We start from the raw sequence: 20,821 nt of genomic DNA, 5'->3' as shown, positions 1-20,821 counted from the left end.
TATAAAATGAAATCATTCAACTCACCATAATGCAGAATCAGTGGGACCACTGAGCGTGTCACCTGCTACGTCGCCTGTCACCAGATGCCATCAGGTTCCCCCAGCAGAGTCTGTGCTTACATCAGGTGCCCCCCGGCGGTGTCCATCCTTACATCAGGTGCCCCCAGCAGAGTCCGTCCTGACATCAGGTGCCCCAGCAGAGTGCCTCCTTCCATCAGGCATTCCCAGCGGAGTGCCTCCTTCCATCAGGCGTTCCCAGCGGAGTGCCTCTTACATCAGGTGTCCCCAGCGGAGTGCCTCTTACATCTGGTGTCCCCAGCGGAGTGCCTCTTACATCAGGTGTCCCCAGTGGAGTGCCTCTTACATCAGGTGTCCCCAGAGGAGTGCCTCTTACATCAGGTGTCCCCAGCGGAGTGCCTCTTACATCAGGTGTCCCCAGCGGAGTACCTCCTACATCAGGTGTCCCCAGCGGAGTGCCTCTTACATCAGGTGTCCCCAGCGGAGTGCCTCTTACATCAGGTGTCCCCAGCGGAGTACCTCCTACATCAGGTGTCCCCAGCGGAGTGCCTCTTACATCAGGTGTCCCCAGCGGAGTGCCTCCTACATCAGGTGTCCCCAGCGGAGTACCTCCTACATCAGGTGTCCCCAGCGGAGTGCCTCTTACATCAGGTGTCCCCAGCGGAGTGCCTCAAATCAGTGCCCCCAGCGGAGTGTTGGCTGCAGATGGAGTGTTGGCTACAGTCTAGCTACATCTCCTCAAGAGTGGTGACAAGGGGAGAGAGGTGTGTGGGTGGAGGCATGGTGACTTGGGGTGTTACAGGCTGACTTGGGGAAGGGTGGAGACAGGGTGGTGATTTGGGGGTGCAGGCATGATGGTGACCTGGGGGGGTGCAGGCATGGTGGTGACTAGGCCGGAGGGGGTGCAGGCATGGTGGTGACTAGGCCGGAGGGGGTGCAGGCATGTTGATGACTTGGGGGAGGGGGTGCAGGCATGTTGATGACTTGAGGGAGGGGATGCAGGCATGGTGTTGTCATGGGGGGAGGCGGGTGCAGGCATGGTGTTGACATGGGGAGGGGGTGCAGGTTTGGTGGTGACATGAGGGGGAACAGGTATGGTGATGACATGGGGGAGGGAGGCAGGTATAGTGGTGACATGGGGGGAGGGGGCTGCAGGTATGCTGGTGATATGGGGGGAGGGGGTGCAGGTATAGTGGCGACATGGGGGGAACAGGTATGGTGATGACATGGGGGAGGGGGGCAGGTATGGTGGTGATATGGGGGGAGGGGGTGCAGGTATAGTGGCGACATGGGGGGAACAGGTATGGTGATGACATGGGGGAGGGGGGGCAGGTATGGTGGTGATATGGGGGGAGGGGGCTGCAGGTATGGTGGTGATATGGGGGGAGGGGGTTGCAGGTTATGGTGGTGACGCGGGGGGAGGGGGAAAGCAGGTATGGTGGTGACACAGGGGGAGGAGGGAAACAGGTATGGTGGTGACACGGGGGGAGAGGGGGGTGCAGGTTTGGTGATGACACGGGGGGAGGGGGAAGCAGGTATGGTGGTGACACGGGGGGAGGGGGAAGCAGGTATGGTGGTGACACGGGGGGGAGAAGGGGATGCAGGTATGGTGGTGACACAGGGGGAGGGGGGAATCAGGTATGGTGGTAACATGGGGGGAGGGGGGTGCCGGTACGGTGGTGACATGGGGGGAGGGGATTGCAGGTATGGTGGTGACACGGGGGAGGGGGTTGCAGGTATGGTGCTGACACAGGGGAAGGGGGGAATCAGGTATGGTGGTGACACAGGGGAGAGGGGGGTGCAGGTATGGTGGTGACACAGAGGGAGGGAGTTGCAGGTATGGTGGTGACACGGAGGGAAGGAGTTGCAGGTATGGTGGTGACACAGGGGGAGGGGGGAATCAGGTATGGTGGTGACACAGGGGGAGGGGGGAATCAGGTATGGTGGTGACACGGGGAAGAGGGGGGGTGCAGGTATGGTGGTGACACAAGGGTAGGGGGGAAACAGGTATGGTGGTGACATGGGGGGACAGGGTGCAAGGGGGAGCCAGGACCATCATGCACTGTCCCCAGCCAGCAGAGCCCCAGTCCTTCCATTAGTGTGACTGTGTCCCTGCTCATTTCAAGGGGGGAGCCAGGACCATCATTACACTGTCCCCAGCCAGCGAGCCCCGCTCCTTCCATCAGTGCTCTCGGACACTGTCACACATGGGGCAGAGCGGAGGGTTGGCGGCGGCGGCGACTGAACATTTCCTTGTGTTCAGTGGAGAGGGGGGAGGGGTCGCCAATCCCTGTAGCCAATAGGCTTCAGTGTACAATAGAATTTTCTATTTGTACACTGAAGAGAGAAGCCGATTGGCTGCCCCTCTCCCCTGCACTGAACACAAGGGGAAACAGCACTGACTCGTGGAGGCGACGACGGCCATTTTTGTGGAGCCGTTGCCGTTTTTTGACAAAAACATTCACGATTCTCGGGACAAACCCAAAAAATCAGGAAAACAATCAGGACAAGATTAAATCAGGACGAGGGTCCCAAAATCGGGATTGTCCCGGGAAAATCGGGACTGTTGGCAACTATGCACACATAGGATACACAACACACATAGGATACACAACACACATAGGATACACTACACACATAGGATACACAACACACATAGGATACACAACACACATAGGATACACTACACACATAGGATACACTATACAGATAGGATACACAACACTACACACATAGGATACGCAACACTGCACACATAGGATACACTGCACGGGACACACACATAGGATACACTACACACATAGGATACACTACACACATAGGATACACTACACACATAGGATACACAACACACATAGGATACACAACACTACACACATAGGATACACAACACTGCACGGGACACACACATAGGATACACAACACACATAGGATACACAACACTACACACATAGGATACACAACACTGCATGGGACACACACATAGGATACACAACACACATAGGATACACAACACTGCACGGGACACACACATAGTATACACAACACACATAGGATACACAACACTGCACACATAGAATACACAACACTACACACATAGGATACACAACACACATAGGATACACAACACTACACACATAGGATACACAACACTACACACATAGGATACACAACACTGCACACATAGGATACACAACATTACACACATAGGATACACAACACACATAGGATACACAACACACATAGGATACACAACACTACACACATAGGATACACAACACTGCACGGGACACACACATAGGATACACAACACACATAGGATACACAACACTACACACATAGGATACACAACACTGCATGGGACACACACATAGGATACACAACACTACACACATAGGATACACAACACTGCATGGGACACACACATAGGATACACTACACTACGCACATAGGATACACTACACACATAGGATACACTACACACATAGGATACACTATACACATAGGATACACTACACACATAGGATACACTACACACATAGGATACACTACACACATAGGATACACAACACACATAGGATACACTATACACATAGGATACACAACACACATAGGATACACTACACACATAGGATACACTATACACATAGGATACACAACACTACACATATAGGATACACAACACTACACACATAGGATACACAACACACATAGGATACAACGCTCTCTCCGGCTGTAATGCTGTCTGGGCGCTCCGCTATGAATTATATAGGCGGTGACCCCCCATATAGGATACACTACACACATAGGATACACAACACACATAGGATACACAACACTACACACATAGGATACACAACACTACACACATAGGATACACAACATTGCACACATAGGATACACAACATTACACACATAGGATACACAACACACATAGGATACACAACACTACACACATAGGATACACAACACTGCACGGGACACACACATAGGATACACAACACAACATACATAGGATACACAACACTACACACATAGGATACACAACACTGCATGGGACACACACATAGGATACACAACACACATAGGATACACAACACTACACACATAGGATACACAACACTGCATGGGACACACACCTAGGATACACTACACTACGCACATAGGATACACTACACACATAGGATACACAACACACATAGGATACACTACACACATAGGATACACTATACACATAGGATACACTACACACATAGGATACACAAAACACATAGGATACACTACACACATAGGATACACAACACACATAGGATACACTATACACATAGGATACACAACACACATAGGATACACAACACACATAGGATACACTACACACATAGGATACACTATACACATAGGATACACAACACTACACACATAGGATACACAACACTACACACATAGGATACACAACACACATAGGATACAACGCTCTCTCCGGCTGTAATGCTGTCTGGGCGCTCCGCTATGAATTATATAGGCGGTGACCCCGCATATAGGATACACTACACACATAGGATACACAACACACATAGGATACACTACACACATAGGATACACAACACACATAGGATACACTACACACATAGGATACAACACTCTCTCCGGCTGTAATGCTGTCTGGGCGCTCCCCTATGAATTATATAGGCGGTGACCCCGCATATAGGATACACTACACACATAGGATACACAACACACATAGGATACACTACACACATAGGATACACAACACACATAGGATACACAACACACATAGGATACACTACACACATAGGATACACAAAACACATAGGATACACTATACACATAGGATACACAACACACATAGGATACACTACACACATAGGATACACTATACACATAGGATACACAACACTACACATATAGGATACACAACACTACACACATAGGATACACAACACACATAGGATACAACGCTCTCTCCGGCTGTAATGCTGTCTGTGCACTCCGCTATGAATTATATAGGCGGTGACCCCGCCCCCTTATGCCGTCACAGTCCCTGGGCATGCTGGGACTGTGACGGCATAAGGGGGCGGGGTCACCGGGTGATGTTATTAAAGGGGGCTCCCGGATTCCGATAAGCCCCCTGCCCGCAGACCCCGACAACCAACGGCCAGGGTTGTCAGGAAGAGGCCCTTGTCATCATCAACATGGGGACAAGGTGCTTTGGGGCCCGCAGGGCGTCCCCCCTTGCCCCAAAGCACCAACCCCCCCATGTTGAGGGCATGCGGCCTGGTTCGGGGGTGCACTCGCTCGTCCCCACCACCTTTCCTGACCGGCCGGGCTGCGTGCTCGGATCGGGGTCTGGTATGGATTTTGGGGGGACCCCACACCGTTTTTTTTGGCTCAGGGGGTTCCCCTTAAAATCCATACCAGACCTAAGGGCCTGGTGTGCCCCGCGACAGGGCTCACAAGGTGTCAATCTTGCCGATAAAAGTGGCGAGATTGACTACCTTTTCTAGTCCCGTCGTACCCGAGTCACGTTCAAAATGAACGGACTTGTCCGTGTGTGGGCAAGTCCGTTCATTCGGAAACTCCATCGGAAGTCCGTCGGGAAGAGCGGTGGACCTAGTCTGCCGGAGAGTTCGGTCGTGTGTAGGCAAGTCCGTCCGTTCAGGAAGTCCATCGGAAGTATGTCGGAAAGACCGTCGGACCTAGTTTCCCAGAAAGTCCGGTCATGTGTACACGGCATTAGAAACATTGGAATACTAATCAGCATCAGTGTACAAAGGTGTATTTGCTTTGTAAGAATAAATCACATGTAACGTTGGGTGTTCTACAAGTGTAGATGCTGCTGCAATATGTTAAACCATTGTTTTAGTTTTTTACATTTTAGAATAGGGTGCCTTGAGATTGTGCAGAATTTTAAAGGGTGCCTTGACTGAAAAAAGGTTGAAAAACACTGGATTAAACCACCACAAGTGTGCTGCTGTCACTATCAAGCAAGATTTATGGTGACTGCACCACTCAATTGGGTCAGAGTAAGTGTAGATACTTTTTTCCTGTCATTATTGAGGAGATTTCTGCCAATATATGGAAATCCTTATGGGTAGGGGGGAAAAAGCCGCACTCCAATTAGCTCTTCTTGCAGTGTTTTTAGTTATCAGTGAATCAACTGCATACAGTGATGTCTCCAACCCAAAACCAACCTTCCTTGATGTTTTTCACTACTTCTGGTTTCTACACAACGATAGGGAAGATCCTATCCAACACGGCAACTTGCATGCACTGTTTCTGCATGCATTCCCACACAAATAAGCACACCCATGCAAGAAACTGGCAGACGTGCCAGGCCTGTGAATTGGTGCATGTGCGCCTCTGTTCTGATTTGCACCCTGACACACAGCAATGGCCATTTTAGTCATTATATACTACAAACGTATGGTACAGTGGCCAGAATTACCTGAAGCACTAAGCTGCATGACAGTAAGATGCAGGTAAAAAACCTAAACCCCTGAGCAAACAAAAAAAAAGTTATTTGGGCTGATGGGTTTTATTTCACCGTGTTTCCTACATTTGGAGGGGGTTTATAAATGCAGAAAGCCAAAGGATGTTTTAAACCCACATATATAGCTAAATGGGATATTTAGTAGCACACTATAGCCAATTTATTGTGGGAATGTAATCAAAGTGTATATACCGTGCTACTGATATTACTGAGTAAAAAAAAAAAACCTGTAAAAAGAAGAAGCAGCGACACAAAACATGCAATATAATCATGTACAGAGCTAGTAAGTGGAAACAGTCGTGCTACTAAAAGTGCATAAACTCTAAATTTAAAAAGCAAACACCCTGTAATGCATTGAAAAAGTATATAGTGTATACATCATAAATAAAGATGACTCTTAAAGCAATGTCTCTGAAAAGTGAATACAAATAACTCGTGAGATAATGTAATGGTAAAGATGGTAAATATGTCAGATTCTGTGGGGATACGGATCAGGAAAGAGGGGAAGGATTTTCAGAATTTCAACCGCCACCAAAGGAAAGTGATGAATCCCTCCGTGAAGCAAGACCCAGAAGAAGTAAACACTCTTACCAGAAGGTGTGGACCTCCTATTGTAGAGAGGTCACATATGCCAACAGATATAGCCCTCTGCAGGGTCTGAAATGGATCCTGGATCAAGATGTATGGATAAGCCCCGGGCGTCCTCCTCCATCAATGGCCACCATCCGTCCACTTTCTTCAAAAATTCGATCTCCCAAAATGGGCATCGAGCAGGTGAAAAAAAAAGGCTCCAATAGTGCGTTATCGTTTTTTTTCAAACAAAGCTTATTTATTGTAAAAAGTTTTCCATAGGCTATACAAAAACAGTAAAAGCACTTGCCGGCAATACAATTTCAAACGAACACCTGCACTTCCGGGGTCACGTGAGGCGTGATGATGTCAACGCGTAAGTCCAGCCGACATGTTTCGCCATACGTGACGTCTTCCAGGGGCACGGGCAACGTGCTGAGCCATCACCTTATATACATGGAATGGGCAACCAAGCCTCGTTTTCATGTGGCGGCCATTTTGGAAAAAAAGGGTGGATTCAAGCCTCACTTGGAGGGGAAACCAAACCTCGCTCTCACATGGCAGCCATATCTAAAAAAGGAAGGGAGTATTCAAATCTCGTTTTCTATTGGTGGCCATCTAACTGGTATACAGAGAACAAAAACTGAACCCTGTTCGCCCATGACAGCCATATCAGAACGAGTGTAGAGGGACATTCAAGTCACACTTACACTTAATAACCAATTTCCCGGTTACATATGTAGGTAATTTACACAAAGGAAAGGCGTATCTCAATGTGACCTCCGGAGTTGCCTACCACATTAATTGATCGTGGGAAAAAGAAATTTTAATAAAAACTAAGCAATTAAATTAAATAGATCATATCAAAAAGGATAACGATCGCCATTCTCCTATTTTCATTCGGATCATGTAATTTTAACCGATCGTCACTTTGAAATGTCAGACTCTAGTGAACAAACAGTACATTACTCAAAAAAACAGTTTAAGTGGAGGGCCACTCTGAAAAAAAAAAAATTCACAAAAAATCCTAAAAAAAATTTTAAAAAAACATTTGAAAAAAAAAAATTTGTAAACTTACCTAAACCCTTGTTGCTAGGCAGTCTTCCTAATCTGCCTCTTCCTTTTCCGCGGCGTGTTCTGCTCCTCGGTGAGCGGCCCTGTTGTCTTCTGGGAACTGTGTGTGTTCCCAGAACACCATGGGGCCATTCACAGAGCGCCACGCCGCTCATGCACGCAGTAGGAAACTGGCAGTGAAGCTGCCTGTTTCCCTTACCTAGGATGGCGGTGCTGGGACCCAAGAGACCCGAGAGCCGAGGGACGGGTTGGCCTCGGACGGCCGACATCGTGGGCACCCAGGACAGGTAAGTACTTATTTAAAGTCAGCAGCTACAGTGTTTGTAGCTGCTGGCTTTTAATTTTTTTTTTTTACGCCCGGAATCCCGCTTTAAAGGAAGATTTAAAAACTGTAAAATAAAAATACAAATAATTCTTACATACAAATAAATATGCATATCATGAGTTGTCAATAAAGGCATTCATTTCAACATCGGCATTCAAGCCCAAAGGTCTTAAACATTTGACACGGTATATCCAGCTCATTTCAAGTTTGGAAATAGCACGTCTCTTGTGTCCCCCTCTCCAATGTGTTCTAAGTTTATCAGTCGCTATGAATGATGTGCCCCTAGGATTCTTGTTGTGTACCTCCAAGTAATGCCTCAAAACTGGATGACCTAAAAAACCTCTCTTGATGTTTCCAATGTGCTTGTTTAACCTAACTTGGAGTGGTCTCACTGTACACCCTATGTACTGTAATCCACAGGGGCAAGTTAAGAGGTAAACGACATGGGTGGTAGAGCATGTAATAAAAGACTTTATTTGAAATTCTTGGGAGGTACTGTTAGGGACAAATTTAGTGGTTTCCTGTCTCGGATATTATTAATACTACATACAGCACATCTTTTACATTTATGGTATCCTACCAAGTTTTGAAAGAACATCAGTCTAGTAGATGGGGGATCACAAACACCAGGGGCCAATGAGTCTTTCAAGGTGGGAACTACTCTAAAAACTACCTGTGGTTGATCAGGAAGAATAGGGTCCAATATTAAGTCATTTTTTATTATATGCCAATGTTTGCTTACCGATTTCTTGATCAGAAAGTGCTGATATGAATAACCCGTGACAAAAGACAAAGCAAAATTGCTCTGTTCGCCACCCCTCACGGGCTTCTCCACCAGAAGCTGACCTCTATCCAGTTGTTCAACTTCAGTGATTCTCTGCTTAAGAACTTGGGCTGAATAACCCTTCTCTAAAAACCTGTTGGTCAAAACGTTAGCTTGCCTCCTGAAGTCCTCTGTATTAGTGCAATTGCGTTGTAAGCGCATGTATTAGCTTTTAGGAACAGAATCTAACCAAGAGTGATGGTGACAACTATCACAGGGAATGAAAGCGTTCCTATCAGTAGGGTTAAAATAGGTTGCAGTAAGGAACAGACCCTCTTCCACTCGTATTTGTAAATCCAAAAAATGAATAGTATGTTGATCTGCCTCATACTTGAATTCTATGGCCCTACTGACTCCCTAGACCCATTGCATAGGAGGAGGACGTCGTCGATGTACCTAGCCCATAGGACCAATTCAGGTCTATGGTTGGCAAAGACGACGTCCTCCTCCCATTTCCCCATACATAGGTCAGCGAGGCTGGGGGCAAATTTTGCCCCCATAGCCACGCCCCTGTTCTGTAGGTAAAATCTTTTGTTAAACCAAAAAAAAGTTGTGCGTGGTTGCAAACCTTAGAAGCGCCATAATAAACTTCCTCTGTTTAACCGGTAAACCTGAGTCCCTATCAAGAAAATGTTTTACCAATGAAATTCCCCAATGTTGAGAGATTACTGTATATAAAGACGTAACGTCTGCAGTAACTAGCCAATAGTCCTTGCTATATGAACAATCATTTAACAAATTGATACATTAATTGATGTTTACTGTCTTTAATATAGGCTGGTAAAGACTTAACCAAAGGTTGGAGAAAACCATCAATATATTTTCCTGCACGTGAGGTGATGGAATCTATCTCACTAATAATGGTGCAACCCAGGGGATGAACTAGGTTTTTATGTACTTTGGGTAAGTAGTATATAGGGATACATGAAGAAGTCGGAACTAAAAATGCTTTCTCTTTTTTGTTAAGTATGCCACAAGTAAAGCCCCGATCTACAATATCCTCCAGTAGTTTTCTGTATGAGGAGCGAGGATTGGCTGGGAAGGGGGCATAAGTTTCTCTGTCTCCCACTATATTCTCTAACTCTTTGAGGTAATCACACTTATCCAAAATTACAATACGCCTCCTTTATCCGCGGAGTGGAGTCATTTAAATATTGCTTTGCATGCTTGAATAATGGCCAAAGCCTGTGAGACCATTCTACTAGTATAGTAGTCCTCTGCTATACACACTGATGATGTTTCCACAGTGAAGGATAATAATGCTCCCACACACACTTCTATACAAGTAAAAGATTGGTTTTAGGAATACCAGGATGAGGTCAAATGTCCTCCATCAACTCACAAATACACAAAGGGGAGGCTTACTAAAGCTGGTGCACACAGAATGTGGTGCAGCTATGCATAGTAACCAATCAGCTTCTAACTTCAGCTTGTTCAATTAAGCTTTGACAACAAAACTTAGAAGCTGATTGGTTACAATGCATAGCTGCACCACATTCTGTGCACCCGTTTTAGTAAATCCCATCCAAAACTTGAAGTAAATTTCAGCAATGAAGAAGGATGGAGCTGTATTAAAAACTGCTTTTGAGCACATCTTATTTTGAATATTTATTTCTAGGAAACAATGGGCATACATGTGAGTCATGTGAAGTTCAAAAACTTCAAACATTTACATACACATTACAAGTAAGTACATAGACCTGTCTTTGGACTGGTGGTTAAATCATACCCTTGCTGCCAACTACCTTTTTTTTTTAAATAAATCCTGTACAGTGCAATAAAGATACACAAAATTACAAAGGGTCACAGGTCCAACTGCCCTCCTATATTTATGGCCAAGCAGCCATCCTATATGCAGTATGATCAATTTTAAAATAATACTTTCTTTCACTGAACCACTTTTAAATCTGATCTGGATATGGCAATATTTAATAGATCTGGATATTTTTCATCTAAACAGACATGTAATGATCCCAAATGCGAACAGATGCAGATTCTATCCCATTAAGCAATATCTGTTTATTTAACAGCAAAGTTGGGAGGGTGACATTTATGTTATGTTTGGAAAGATACAGCAGTGGGACAGACAGGTAGAAAATATTTTTTTGTGTTGTGTGCAGAGAAGGCTGTAATTAAACCTCTTCAGTTTTGTATTGCTGTCTGTTTCCCCATTGTGAAGATTACTCTCACTTCCTGTCTCAGTAGCAGGGTTTCATAAAGACAGGTAATGCTAGGGTTCTTCTTTAATGGGGAGAGACAGGAGCAAGAGCACATTTAGACTAATGAAATGTTAGAATGCATATCAGGCTTTTTTGCTCTTTGTGATTCATGTACCAATGCAAAAAAGAGACAAAAAAGATATTGGTCAGTGCTAAGATTTGGTGAGCATTGATTCCAAGCATGCGTGTTTGTACTTTTGACTTTTGTGTGACGGATTTGTATACTGACCATACAAAAATCAGACGTCAAACCGCTGTCCACCGAAAATGTACTAGCCTGTCATCCAACATTTGTTGGCCGAAAGTTGGACAACAATTGTCAAAAGGAGCGTACTAACAGTCAGATTTTAGGACAACAGTCTGTCAACAGACAATCCCCTGCCAACAATCATACCATGTGTACAAGGTTTTAGACAGCAGAGGAGAGTGTCATCTGCTGGGATAGGGTTCTACCGGTAGTAATTTAGCTGTTTCCTGTCACGTTAAAGTCTTGTGTACTCATATTAATTCATACAAACTATACACAATAACAATTTTTTAAAAGAAGTAATGCATAGTGGCAAGATAAATTACCTTAAAGCTTTTCCTTGCTGCTCTGCTCACCACCCCACTCTCTACAATCTAATACAGCCATTTTTTAAATGTTATTTTTTACTTCCCGCCCGTCACCATTCTTGTCTAGGCAAAAATGTTGTGTACCTGCTCATGAAGCTGCACAAAGAGACATCAAAGAGAAAGATAACAGCGGATCGCAGCAGGACGACCCTGGATTTACTAAGCAGGTTAGTATATGGAGAGGGGAGAAAAAATGGGTGGTGGGGGGTTGAGACTAAAGTTCATTTTTAAGCTGCTCACATTCATATGTATTTTATTTATTTTTTATACAAACTTTTTTATTTAAATAAAGGTTTTCTTACAAATCTTTGAAGCAACAATATTAGAACATACATATGAAAAGTAGTCAATTATGGATGCACTGAAAATGTGTGTTCTTATAATCTAGTGTGCCACTACAAATAACTATTGTTATAGAAGGAAAACAACAATAGAATAAAAAAAAAAAAAAAAAAAAGACAAAATAATAGAAACAAAAAAACATGTATACAAATCAAAAACAACATTAGGCTACAGTCATATGGAGGTATCTGTTTGAAATCTATGCATTAATTGATGTCTTCTAAATAAACCAAGGATCCCATTTAAGATTGAATGCTTTCCTGATATTATTGATTGTATGAAAAATATTCTCCATGATCTGGATATCTTCTATTCTCGCTAATACTTGTGAAAAGGTTACAACACTAGATTTCCAGTTGTATGTGATTGTCCAGTGTGTGGCAACACATATCATGTGGGTTAATTGTAGCAGAGGTGGGTGTATATACATTCATATGTACATTAAAAAGAATATTGTTCTCCTTTTAGCCACGCGTAACCTCCCTGGCGTTATGATTATGTCAGATTTTTGTGTCTCAAAGCGGTACATTGTTTCGCATGGAAATTTGGAATTTTATATTGTAGACCTGTAATTCTTAGGAATAACGCACTTAAATCTGTCCAAACAAGAATCTAGTAGACATCCCAGGTATGATAAAGTTTGAAACACAAAATCATAAATTATAATATAATAAATAACTATAAATAATTATAAAAAATAATAATATAATAAATTAATTTCCCCATGATTCACTATCGCTCAATTCTGCAAGTGTTCTAATCTATTATCGCTGTGTTCTAGCTGGTCTAAAATCACTTTTGATGTAAAGGGACACTTTTTTGTTGCCATGGACAATCTCAAGTTTACCGGCAGAAAGAACAGTATATATAATATATAACTGCATGCAGGGCATTGGACAAAGCACTGGGGACAAAAGGGATGTGAAATGATTTGATACAGTAATGTAATCTGTAAGATTACAGTGTACTGTATGTATTATGATTTTTGTACTTTTTGAATTTGCCGCCGGGCTCTGCCCCCATGCATCGCGATGCTCGCAGGGAACGGAGCCCGGCACACAGGACATCGGGCAGATGATCTGGTGGAGGACACAGTGGGGGGACATCGCAGGATCCTGGGGACAAAGTAAGTATGTTGTAAAAGGATTCTGCAATGCAATCCCGAGTGTGGTTCAGGGTTACCGCTAATGGTACTGAAATTTAACCCCGAGCCAAACTCGGGAATACCTCCAGGAGGATTAAAGAGGTATTAAACTCTTAATTTTACACTTTTCCCTACAGGTAAGGTTATAATAAGTCTTACATGTGGGTACCTTGGAAACAGCCTAAAGTTGTGCTGTTTGATATTCACATCAGCTCCAGCCAATGACATCACTGGTGCATGGGCAGTACACTCTGTATTCACAGCACATTGAGTGCTGGTGAATATAGAAAATGCAATGGCGCGATAGTGAATCCCATGTACATGTCTGGGATTGACATCATTGTGGCCCAGCCATTCAAGCGGCTAGAGAGCGCAAATCTGAAAAGACAGATCTGTCATAATGTGCTAATATGTGCTGCATACTAGCACATTATTGCATATCCATTTTGGACCCATTTAAAGAAAAAAAAACAGGAGGTAGGTAAATGCCAGTTTAAGATTTTCAGAGGCAAGCATCTACATACACAAAAGAAAGGCATATATTGTATATGAACTGTCTTACCTTTAAAGGGATTTGTAAATAACTATTTAGTGGGTCTTGCAATGCAGGCACACTAGCCAAAGAACACACCAAAGTACTGAGCCTCCCTGCAAGCAAGCTAGACTATACCATACCGCCTAACTTTTTTTGATAGAAAAGAGAGACACCTATTACTAAAAGTATGTAAGCAAAGAAAACACACCCCCGCCACATCCCCTTAACCGCTTGCCGACCGTCCGCCGCAGTTATACTGCGGCAGAAGGGCACAGGCAGGCGGATCTCCGTCATGGTACATCGGTACCACAGAAGGCCCCCTGCTCGCCCACGGAGCCAATGCGAGTACCCGGCGGTCTCGATCACCGCCGGGCTCCCACGATCGCTCGGGGCACACGGAGAACCGGGAGCTGTGTGTGTAAACACACAGTTTCCGGTTCTCTGAGGGGAGAACTGACAGCTCCTCTGTTCATACAGAGTATGAACAGGCGATCTGTTAGTTTCCCTGCACAGTCCACATCCCCCTTCAGTTAGAATACTTCCTAGGACACACATTAACCCCTTCACTGCCCCCTAGTGTTAACCCCTTCACTGCCAGTGACATTTTTACAGTAATCAATGCATTTTTAATCGCACTGGTCGCTGTATTAATGCCAGTGGTCCCAAAAATATGTCAAAATTGTCTGACGTGTCCACCATAATGTCGCAGTCATGATAAAAATTGATGATCGCCGCCATTACTAGTAAAAAAAATAATTAATAAAAATGCCATAAAACTATCTCCTATTTTGCAGACGCTATAACTTTTATGCAAACAAATCAATATACGCTTATTGCGATTTTTTTTACCAAAAATATGTAGAAGAATACTAAACTGAGGAAAAAAATGTTTTTTTAAATATTTTTTGGGGATATTTATTATAGCAAAAAGTAAAAAATAATGAGTTTTTTTCAAAATTGTAGCTCTTTTTTTGTTTATAGCGCAAAAAAAAAAAAACGCAGAGGTGATCAAATGCCACCAAAAGAAAGCTCTATTTGTGGGGTAAAAAGGATGTCAATTTTGTTTGGGAGCCATGTCGCACGACCGCGCAATTGTCAGTTAAAGCGACGCAGTGCCGAATCGCAAAAAGGGTTCTGGTCTTTGACCAGCCAAATGGTCCTGGGCTGAAGCGGTTAAAGTAGGATTATAAAAAAAAAAATATTAGTTAAACCGACAAGTGCTTTTTTTTAAACCACTACTATTCCTTTATACTGGCTTTTGAAATTTACCAATGCAGAAATTTAGAAATTGGATGAAAGGTTTAGCACTGCAAAACACTTTGTGATAGATAAATAGTGCATTCTATATACAACTATATAGATTAGACCAAAATGAGAGTCAAGTGAGAAGGAAAGACGGACAGAGGGACTTTGTTCTAAATCAGGGACAGTCCCTCGAAATCAGGGACAGTTGGGAGCTATGCAATACAGCCTGGTCCAAGGCCCACCCTGGCCTATGAATGGACAACAGATAAGCAGCACCACACTGTTGAGGTATACATACCGTATATATTTCCTCTGCAGGACTGACAGCACTGAGCAAAGCAACAAAGCTCTGTTTAGTTCAGTGTTGACCGTCCTTCTCACTGTCCTGTTGTGCTGAGGATTGCAGAACATAATATCAAGAACATTTCAGTAATTTAAGCTTAACATTATTTAATTTTTAATTCATATTTACATTGAATGTTAAGTGTCCCTTGTGCTTGTGGCTGCTCTGTTCAGTGAAATCTTCATTCCTTCGTCCCCCCCCCTGCAACTTCTGGTGCTACAGGGGTTAACACGAGCCACTGGACCTGTCACAGGCAAAGTCCTGTCCTAAAAAGGGGATCAACTCCAGAGATAAAACGATAATTCTCCCGCTCTATAAGACTCTGGTCCGGCCGCACCTAGAGTATGCTGTCCAGTTCTGGGCACCAGCGCTAGTCCTCAGGAAGGATGTACTGGAAATGGAGCAAGTACAAAGAAGGGCAACAAAGCTAATAAAGGGTCTGGAGGATATTAGTTATGAGGAAAGGTTGCGAGCACTGAACTTATTCTCTCTGGAGAAGAGACGCTTGAGAGGGGATATGACTTCAATATACAAATACCGTACTGGTGACCCCTACAATAGGGATAAAACTTTTTCGCAGAAGAAAGTTTAACAAGACTCGTGGCCACTCATTAAAATTAGAAGAAAAGAGGTTTAACCTTAAACTACGTAGAGGGTTCTTTACTGTAAGAGCGACAAGGATGTGGAATTCCCTTCCACAGGCGGTGGTCTCAGCGGGGGGCATCGATAGTTTCAAGAAACTATTAGATAAGCTCCTGAATGACCACAACATACAGGGATATACAATGTAATACTGACATATAATCACACACATAGGTTTTTACTTGATGGACTTGTGTCTTTTTTCAACTTCACCTACTATGTAACTATGCCCGCCCCTTCCGTCCCCCTGGTCCAAAAGCTATACTGTCACTTCTCCCAATAAAAAGCGGGGCAGAGGAATGAAGATTTCACTGAACATAGCAGCCACCAGCACATAAGGGACACTTCTCATTCAATGTAAGTACCATCCCTTGTGCTGATTTTAAAAAGAAAATAAGCTTTATTTATTTTTATTTTTTTTATGAATATATAACTAGAATGATTTTTGTATTCAGTCTGGTGTTCTGCTTTAAATTTTACTTGTAAGAAAAATTAATAAAAAGCAAAAAAACCTCTCTAGTTATTAGGAAATTATTATCTGATGACCGCAAAGTGTTAAACTGGAGACTTTAGAACATAAGATTTGAATTGCCAGTTGGCATGTTTCTTACTATATGAAGCCAACCTATATGACTCATATATATATATTTGCTGTCGGTTACTCGCCGGAAATATACGTTTCTGCGTGTGTACAAAAAAATAATGTCATTAAGTACTTCCGAAGTATATATGGAAATATTAAGAACATTTTTTGTAGATCTTGTAGTGGATTGGCAGATAAGTACTAAAGTACTCTAATCTGATGCCAGCATGTCATACTTCATAAATATTGGACATCACTCTTTGTGCATGCTAGTGTTTTGTGTAATATATAAGTGACTAAGCACTGACTCATGCTTCTGTTCTGTACAAATGCTAAAGGCTAAGTGTGACTCATAATTCACAACTCAAAACTCTTTGTATATTTAATTGTATGGTCTAAATGAGTATTTAAAAGGACAGTGAAAGGAAACTGATGTCATAAGGCCTCGTGCACACTCCAGCTGTCAAACACTTATATTTCAGGCGTTTGATGTTTTTTTTCTGCCCATGAACACCCCTCTATGTTAGCCTATGTATCAATGCACACATAGGCATTTACAGGCCTTTAGAGGCAGGGTGTTTAGGGACAGAAATCTGAACGCACAAAAGTCACATTCAGGAGAGAAGCATTTGGGCAGAAAAGACTCGTTTAGCACTTCAGCGCTCATTCATTTCATAATGATTTCATAATTAGGATAATATTCTTGCCAATGAAATGAATGAGTGCCCAAATGCTTGAAGCATCCAAATGCATTTGAAAAATGTGGCTTTAGGTGCGTTTTAACACTGCTTTTCTCCTGTCTGGAGCATTCAGAAGAGCCTAGTGTGCATGAGGCTTAACTGTGTGGTGTCATCAGCATTCTAACAGAATATTTTGCTGTATTATTGTATTTTCCTTCTTTCTATACTCTTATTTATGTTGAACCGAGTCACAGATTTATTCAGTAATTTTATTATTCTCATTTCTCATTTTCCCAGGTCTGCCCGGAACAAAAGGTATAGACATAATCAGGGCTTTTTTTCTCAAACAATAGGTGCTGGAACTTAACCATGGCCCCACAAGACCCCTCCCCCTACACACACCCTCCAAATCACATCAAATAGTGGGTGTGTTCAGTCAAATTTCACAAAAACAGTAGGAGGGTCTTAACCACTTCCCGACCGCCGCACGACTATGTACGTTCCTAAGTTTGAATGGGGATATCATTGTTATGGCAGCAGCTAGCTGCCATAACCCCGGTATCCCCGTTTTTGTGCGGCGGCCGGCTTTCAGATAAAAGTGGTCCCTGCGGCGAGATCACTTTTATCGGTGGTGGGAGAGGAACCCCCCCCCTCCCGTCGCGATCCGGTGCCCTCCGCCGCTTACCGGAGCCGACGGTAGCGGCGGAGGCGATCGCGTCCTGTGCCGTGGTGTGTCTGGAGACGAGTGAGGCCAAGATGGCGCTCACTCGTCTCCATGACACTGCTGGGCGGAAGCGACGTCAAAACGTCACTTCCGTCCACACCTCTTAAAGGCATATTTTTTCAAATGTCATTTTTCTAAATGACTTTTTTTTTTTTTTTTTTATTGCATTTTAGTGTAAATATGAGATCTGAGGTCTTTTTGACCCCAGATCTCATATTTAAGAGGTCCTGCCATGCTTTTTTCTATTACAAGGGATGTTTACATTCCTTGTAATAGGAATAAAAGTGACACAATTTTTTATTTTTTTTTTAAACAGTGTAAAAATAAATAAAATATTGTAAAATAAATAATAAAAATTAAAAAAAATTTTTTAAAACCCCCCTGTCCCGACGAGCTCGCGTGCAGAAGCAAACGCATACGCGAGTAGCGTCCGCATATGAAAACAGTGGTCAGACCACACATGTGAGGTATTGCCGCGACCGGTAGAGCGAGAGCAATAATTCTAGCCCTAGACCTCCTCTGTAGCACAAAATATGCAACCTGTAGAATTTTTTAAACGTCGCCTATGGAGATTTTTGAGGGTAAAAGTTTGACGCCATTCCACGAGCGGGCGCAATTTTCAAGCATGACATGTTGGGTATCAATTTACTTGGCGTAACATTATATTTCACAATATAAAAAAAAATTGGGATAACTTTACTGTTGTTTTATTTTTTTATTCAAAAAAGTGAATTTTTTCCAAAAAAAGTGCGCTTATAAGACCGCTGCGCAAATAAGGTGCAAAAAAAAGTATTGCAATGACCGCCATTGTATTCTCTAGGGTGTTAGAAGAAAAACCATATATAATGTTTGGGGGTTCTAAGTAATTTTCTAGCAGAAAAACCTGTTTTAAACATGTAAACACCTGAAATCCAAAACGAGGCTGGTCCTTAAGTGGTTAAAGGGGCATTAAATACCAGGACTGCATTGCATACAGAGTGCAGAGCTGTCACTCGTAAACACAGAAACCAGACTTCTGTGTTTACAAGTGATTGTGGTGAGCAGGCACCAAAGGGTCTGAGCTAGAGGTGGTGGAACTGAGTTCCACCAAGTTCCCCCTGAAAAAAAGCCCTGGACATAATATATATTGCAAAAATTGCATATTATGAACAAAATACACTTAAAGTGGTTTTAACCCTAGCAACATTTTTTTAAAAATGATCCTAATCCTTTAACCACTTCAGCTCCAGGAGGTTTAGCCGCCTTCGTGACCAGGCTATTTTTTGCAATCCGGCACTGCGTTATTTTAACTGAGAGTTGCGCAGTTGTGCAATGCTGTGCCTAAATGCAATTTATGCCCTTTTTCTCCATAAATAGAGCTTTCTTTTGGTGGTATTTAATCACTTATGAGGGTCAACCACAGTGTAACAAAGAATTAGAAAAAACTTTATTGAAAATTCAGCAATAGGGTTAGTCCACTAGGGGTGAAGTTGCACCATTCTAGTGGAAAGATCCCCCCAGTGCACCGAATTAAAAACACTTATAAAAAATTGACAACGTTGTCACACTCAAGTGCCAAACTCAGGGCCCCACACACACGCTCAAGTGAAACCAACTAAGAGAGACTGGAACTGCTTGGATGACTTAAACATTTATATAGTCTACACCTAGCATGGCCATAGCGCGACTTGTGCAGTGGCTATGTAGATAAATTAGAGTGGGCAGATATATAAGTCACTCAAGATGGTATAGCACTAAAATGAGGAATCCAGGACCGGTTATGCTGATTGCATATGTCAGCGTGAAAGTCTCTCAGTGTGCAAAGGATAGTTCAATCCAATCGTGTGTGAAGGTGGCTATCAGTATTAATATACTTTATATGCCTTGGTAGACTTCACAATTCAGCATAGAGATGGGATGACTTGTTACTGGGAGCCGACTAAGGAGTATATCAAGGACGAGATAATGGGATATTGCCCAGAGGCTCTCACCACTCCATGGTTATTGACTGAAATGAAGATGATGTATAGACCACAGCTAGTCTGATGATGACTAGATCACAGCTAGTCGCAGGACATCCGGTCGGACGTTGATACGTTGATACGTCAAGTCAGGAGACCCGTGAGTGATTGTGCCATCAGCTCGTTCAGTTAATCCATGCGGGAGGGGCGGCTCAAGGTTGCACGCACCTGTTGGAATGCATGTGGATCGCAGGGTGGAGATGGCGTTGCCTACATCAACGCGTTTTGTACATGTGACCGTGTCCTTCGTCAGGACGTATGACGTTTATTATCGACTTCTTTTTAAAGGGAAAATGCCCAATTAGTATCGGTTACGTCAGAACTTCTTTTTAGGGCCATCTTGTGGTGACAGATAATATTGTAATACTTAAAACATACTTTAAACAAACGCTGTCTCTTTATAAACAAATCAATGCAAGTCGCATATC

Source organism: Aquarana catesbeiana, linkage group LG03 (genome assembly GCF_042186555.1).
Source record: "Aquarana catesbeiana isolate 2022-GZ linkage group LG03, ASM4218655v1, whole genome shotgun sequence".
NCBI classification, from domain to species: Eukaryota; Metazoa; Chordata; class Amphibia; order Anura; family Ranidae; genus Aquarana; species Aquarana catesbeiana.
Note: the sequence above shows the minus strand (reverse complement) of the source record.